The sequence below is a fragment of the Chrysochloris asiatica genome, unplaced genomic scaffold (genome assembly GCF_000296735.1).
Source record: "Chrysochloris asiatica unplaced genomic scaffold, ChrAsi1.0 scaffold00271, whole genome shotgun sequence".
In the NCBI taxonomy this organism is placed as follows: domain Eukaryota; kingdom Metazoa; phylum Chordata; class Mammalia; order Afrosoricida; family Chrysochloridae; genus Chrysochloris; species Chrysochloris asiatica.
The window spans coordinates 3,429,174-3,435,707 of NW_006408789.1; positions in this window are offsets into that span (position 1 = coordinate 3,429,174).

The following is a 6,534-nucleotide window of genomic DNA, read 5'->3' on the forward strand; positions in this document are numbered from 1 at the left end:
CTGTATAGGAATGAACTGTCAACTTTGTGGTTCAAACAGACCTTGCAGTCCAGTTCATTATCCTGCAGCACAACACCAGGACTCCAATTTTTCTATAACAGATTATTATGACTATAAACCTTTGAAAATGTATGAGAGACATATTATATATATATTAAAAAATCACATGCAATGGTGTAACATAAAATTCACATAATGTACCAATAAAATCATATCTATAGATGGATATTTATGCATGTATACAAAATATATATACATAGAAGTCCTGGTGTGGTGCTGTATTATAAGCACTGGACTGCTAACTACAAGGTCAGCAATTCAAACTCAACATTGACTCCTTGGAAACCCTATACAGGATTGCCATGAGTCAAAACTGACTTGATGGCTCTTCACAACAACACAGTATGCTAAACAGAGACCTTTTACACTGCATTTCTATGTAACTGTAACCTATATGTATCACTGCCCCGATCTTGGTCTTTTCATAGGCAGAAAAGTTTTATAACCTAACATGAGACATCTGTCACAAAGAATGACAGTTCCACAAATTGTAGCTTAGCTACCCACCTCCACCTTGGATTTAAGAAACACATTTTGATGATTCATAAGTATTGTATAAGGGTAACAGTGACAATTAAATGACTTCAGGCTCTATAAGCCCATAAAGAAGGGAAAATCGAACCTTTCATACAGGTAAGCCATGGAAGAAATCATTTTGTAAATTGGAGAAATCTCAATTGGCATGAAGGGCTGTTGTTGTTGCTAAGTGCACTTAAGTCAGTTCAGACCCGTGCAGGTCCCTAAAAGAACAAAGGAAATAAGTTGGTGCTTTCTATTATACCACTCAGTCACACAAACTTGATCCTCCCCTCCGATCTTGAATATTTTGGAGTTCTATAGTACCTACCGTATGTTTTCTTCCAGTTCCTTGATTTTTGAAACATGTGTTAGAAGATGTGATTAATTCATTAGTTAATGGGAATCATTCATTTGCATTCCACAATTAACCATACAGAGCGGTACTTCTCCAACCTTAATGTGCACATAAATCATCTGGGGATCTTATTCAAATGTTGGTTCTGATTCAGTTTGTCTGGGATGATACTCTCCTTTTCAAACAAGTTTCCAGGTGATGATACCAAGGAACTGGAATACTTCACTCAGGTTATTTTCACCCCCTCTCACGTTCAGGCAGTCAACAAAGCCATATTAAGCATTTACTCTAAACTGGCCATTGTTCCATCCAAAAGTGTGCATTTAAAAGTAAGTAGGTTCTTCACATTTTCGTAATCTGTTTTGGTGATAGTGGTGTGCACTAGAGTCGGTTCCACATCATAGCAACCCTGAAGAGGGTTTCCGGGACTGTAAATCTTTACATAATAGAAAGCCTCATCTTTCTCCTGTGTTTCGAACTACTAACCTTGAGGTTAGCAACCAGAGTTCCTTAGGGAAAATGTGAGTTAGGAATATTTGCTAGACTTGCTTGCAAGTGAATAAGTAATTTATCCATATGTTAATGTTTTTGCTAAGCACCATCTAAATGCTAGGAATACAGTCTTTATAAAGCATTACTATCAAGAATGTCTTACATTCTTCCTGTTAATAGCATAAAAACTCAGTTATAGAAGTCAACAAAAAATACATTTGCTCCAACGCTTTTCAAGCTTTCTTCAAGGTCAGAAGACAAGATAGCACCATGGGGAAGGAGATGCACATTGGAATCAGGCCCATTTGGACTAAGGTACAATCACCACCACAATCAATTCTATTTACTGTGTGACCCTGGGCAAGTTACATCCGTTTAGCAGAGCCTTTGTGTTCTTATCTGTAAAAATGGGTTAATAAAAATCATCTTGCCAGGAACCGTTTTAGTAAGGGAATGCTCAAAGAACAAATGGGCCTGGATTTCTCCCTCACATGTCTGTTCATGGAAATTAGTGATGGAAGTAGGGTGTGGCACACAGCTGACACTCAGCAGTTATCTTTAGTTCATGACGCTCAGCACTTTGATGCTTTCCAGGTAACTCCAGCTCAGTAGAACTGCCTTTCTCAGTAACCTTCCATACAAGCTCTCACTTACATATCAGCTGCCATCAAGTAGACTCTTAACTCACGGCAGAGCAGAGCTGTGTTCCATAGGAGACTTTTCAATCGCTGATTTTTCAGAAGTAGGATTTTATCTGAGGTGCCTCTGGGTGGACTTGAACCTCTAAACTTTTGACTAGCAGCCCAGGGCATTAATCATTTGCATTACACAAGGACTCCTTTCACTTACACATAGTTGTTAGGTGTTACTGAAGTGACTGCAATTCTACTTCATAACAATCCTACAGAACAGAGCAGATCTACATCCCCCCACCCCACCCCCAATGGTTTCCTAGGCCATAGGATAAGCAGTGGACCACAAGGTTGGTTTGAACTTCAAGGTCAGTGGTTCAAAGTCACCAGCAGCTCCTCAGAAACCCTATACAGCCTCACTATGAGCCAGAACCAACTCAACAGCACATAACAACTACAGTCTTTACAAGAATGGAGTTCTGGTGGCACAGTTGTTAAAGTGTGCAACTGCTGATAGGAAGGTCAGCGGTCTGAACTCGCTAGTGCTCCATGGGAGAAAGACACTGAAGTCTGCTTCTGGGAAGGTTTTCAGCATTGGAAACCATTTGGGACAGTTGTCCTCTGTCTCGTAAGATTGCTATGAAGTTGAACGGGCCTGAGGGCAGTGGGGTTGGGGGTAAATCTTCGCAGGACCAGGTTGCCACTGTCTTCTCTCTGGGAGCAGCGGCTGACTTTGAAACACTGACCTTTTGACTTTGGGGTTAGCAGTGGCAGTTAGTTAGCCACATTGCACCAGCAGGGCCCCTTGTTCACTTACAATGAAAAACAAACCAAACCTGTTGCCACCCAGTCAGCTCTGACTCACAGTAGAACCGCTCTTTAAGGTTTCTGAGGTGGTAACTCTCATGGGAGCAGAAAGCCTCTTCACTCTCCCATGGAGTGGCTGATAGCGTTAAACTGAGAACCTTTCAGTTTGCAACCCAATGCTTAACCCAAGATACTACCAGGGCTCTCTAGAGTGCTTACTATATCCCAGACAAGGTTTGAAGTGATTTCCACTGAAGGCATTGGCGAAAACCCAAGGCTCCAAGAATTGGGGGAATACCCACTGAGATGTTTCAACAAACAATACACCTCTTAGACTTACACTCACTGAGTTCCAAAGAGAGGTGATTCAACAGAATATGGAAATCACCCAACAGTGATTTCATTAACATCATGTTTGTTGTTGTTGTTACATGCCATCATACACAAAGAAAATGTTGCTGAAGATAATTAAAAAACAATTGCAGTGATACATGGACAGGGAACAGCCAGAAATTCAAACTGGACTCAAAAGAGGATATGGAATGAGGCTATTGTTGCTGATATCAAGTAGATCTCGGCTGAAAGCAGAGAATAAAGGAAAGATGCTTAGCTGTGGGTTTTTTTGACTATGCAAAGGTATTTGGCTGTGTGGACAATAACAAATTATGGCAAACATTCCAAAGAATGGGAAACCCTGAACGCTTAATTGACATCATGCAGAACCTGTGCATAGACCAGAGGCAGTTGTTCAAACAGAAGAAGCAGATATTGCATGGCTTGAAACAGAGAAGCATGTGTATCATTGCTGTATTCTTTCACCACGCTTATTCAATCTGTATGCAAAGCAAAAATCCAAGAAGTTGGGCTGTGTGAAAAAGAATGTGCTTATGGATGTAGTAGCTCAAAATATTAACAGAGAGGGAAGGAGTCTTCACATCAAGTATCAGTGCTATCCCTTCTGTACACAGGGTAGATAGGGGCGGGCAACTTAGACATTGGCTACCTAAAATGAGGGGGCAATCAAGGCATGAAGTGACTGGACTGCAAGTTTTCAAGAAAGAAGTTTAATTTAAGAGTGTGTGGGGAAAGATAGAGTCCCCACTGAATAGTTTTCATCTTGTCTAGACAGGTCTGGTGAAAAGAGATGGGGATAAGATTCTTATGGTTCAATAGTGAGTAGTTGTTATCATGACTAAATACTACTGTCACACCTGTAAAGGTAGAAGTTTTGTGACAAAATGAGGGGAGTGGTTAATCTTACAGTCCAGAAACAGAGGACCCTAGGACCATCAAGAGAGAAGAGCATGAGTGGAATGCAGGACCTTATCCAGAGAAGCAGCAACACCAGAGATGGACACAGAAATGAGGACATAGAGAGAGAGAGCAGCTGAGGACTCTGGACTCATGGAAAGAGAAGGACTGGGTGCTAGCATCCAGGAGGCAGGCTTACAGTATGTGTCCTTTGATTGTTTAAATTATCATATATTCCTGAGTGTTTTTGTGTACACCCCTTCCCCCCCCCCAAAAAAAAAAAAAGAAAAGAAAAAAAACCGCAGAGAGAATGGAAGCAAATACTGTTGACGATGCACAGAGGAGACTGTAATTACTGCAAAGGAATGATGGTGTAAAGCCAATGTTCTCCCATCACTCAATTCACAATAAAAACGTTAAAAAAAAAAGAATGTGACATCAGGATTGGAGAAAGACCTATTGAGAAGTCTTAGTATGCAGATGATACAAATTTACATGCTGAAGGGGAAGAGGATTTGATGCCCTTACTAATGAAGATCAGAGATTACAGCTTTCAGTATGGATTACACGTTAACATAAAGAAATTAAAATTCTCACAATTGGACCAATAAGAAACATCATAGTAAAAGCAGAAGAGATTGAGGTTGTAAAGAATTTCACTTTACTTGGATCCACAGAGTCCAAGGAAGCAGCAATCAAGAAATCAGATGACATATTGCCTCATTGGGCAAATCTGCTGCAAAAGACCTCTGCAAAGTGTTAAAAAGCAAAGAGGCTTGACCCAAGCCATAGTATTTTCTATTGCCTCATGCGCATGTGAAAGCTGGACAGTGAATAAGAAATCCCAAAGACGAACTGATGCGTGTGAATTATGGTGTTGATACAGAATGTTGACTATACTGTGAATTGCCAGAATAACTAACAGGTAAATCTGCTTGGAAGAAATACAGCCAGAAAGCTTCTTAGAAGTAAGGATGGAGTGACTTCTCTCATGTTATCAGGAGGCACTAGTCTCTGAGGAAGAACGTCATTCATGGTAGAGGGTCAGTGAAAAAGAGGAAGACCCTCAGTCAGGGAGATGCATTGACACAGTCCTCAAACATAGCAACAATTGTGAGGACAGGGCAGAACCGGGTAGTGTTTCTTTCTGTTACACAAGTTGTTGTTTTGTGCTTTCGAGTCGATTGCAACTCATAGCAACCCTGTATAGGGTGTTCAAGGAGCAACTGGTGGGTTTGAACCGCTAACCTTGAGGTTAGCAGTCCCATATTTATCCTACAGTATTGTATCAGGAACCCACTCTAGGACTGATGCATAAGAATTCTGAGTAAGATTCTAAGCAGCTAAACACAACGTAGATTCCTCTCATGCTGGTTACACACAGCAAATCCTGTTTACATTGTTGTTGTTGTAAAGCGCCGTCGAGTCGGTTCTGACCCATAGCGACCCTGTATAGAGTTTCCGAGGAGCAGCTGATGAGCTTGAACCACTGATCTTGCAGTTCAATCGGCTTTGCAGTCTGACGCATTAACCCACAGTGCCACAGCCGTTATATTTAGACAGCAGGTAACAACAACATCAACAACTCATTTAGTTCTCACAACAACCCTAAGACGACGAGAGCACTGAAATTGAGACAGATTAAGCAATTTCTAAGGCCATAGTGTGGTGCTGTGGGCTAATGCGTCAGACTGCACAGTCATTTGAACTTCAAGGTCGGTGGTTCAAGCTCACCAGCTGCTCTTGGAAGCCCTACACAGGGCCGCTATTGGTTGGAATTGACTCGATGGCACTTAACAACAACAAAGGCCATAAAGTTAGTAGATTAGCAGAACCAGAATCTGAAGTCCAGTATTTTGGATTGAGGGTCCTCAATTTTCACCATACACTTTTTTAAAGTAATGGCTTTAAGCTATTTTAAAGAAGTCCTAAATTTCACTTAGCCCTGGTGGAGCTGTAGAATAAAAACTGAACTGCTAACCGCAAGGTTGGGTAGTTCAAACCCACCAGCAGTTCCGCGGGAGAAAAATGAGGCTTTCTCTTCCATAAAGGTTTACAGGAATCCTGGTGTGGTGTGGCACTGTAGAATAGACACTGGAACCTTAATTGCAAAGTCGAAGGTTCAAACCAACCGCTGCTCCTCGGAAACCCTAGACAGTTTCACTGTGAATTAGAACGGATTCTACAGCACTTAACAAAAACACAAACAAAAGATTTACAGTCTCAGAAACCCTATGCATTTGAATGAACTCCATGGCATAAGAAAATGCCAGCGCGAACTGTTTATTGGCTGGGTTTGTTTCGCCCTCTGGTGGAAAAATAGAGAATGGAACGAAAAGGGAAGTTAAATTGCACTTGGAAGAGGAAGCTCTTGAAAAATTTGCAAGCTAATGAATATAGCAGATAACACCTCTAGGA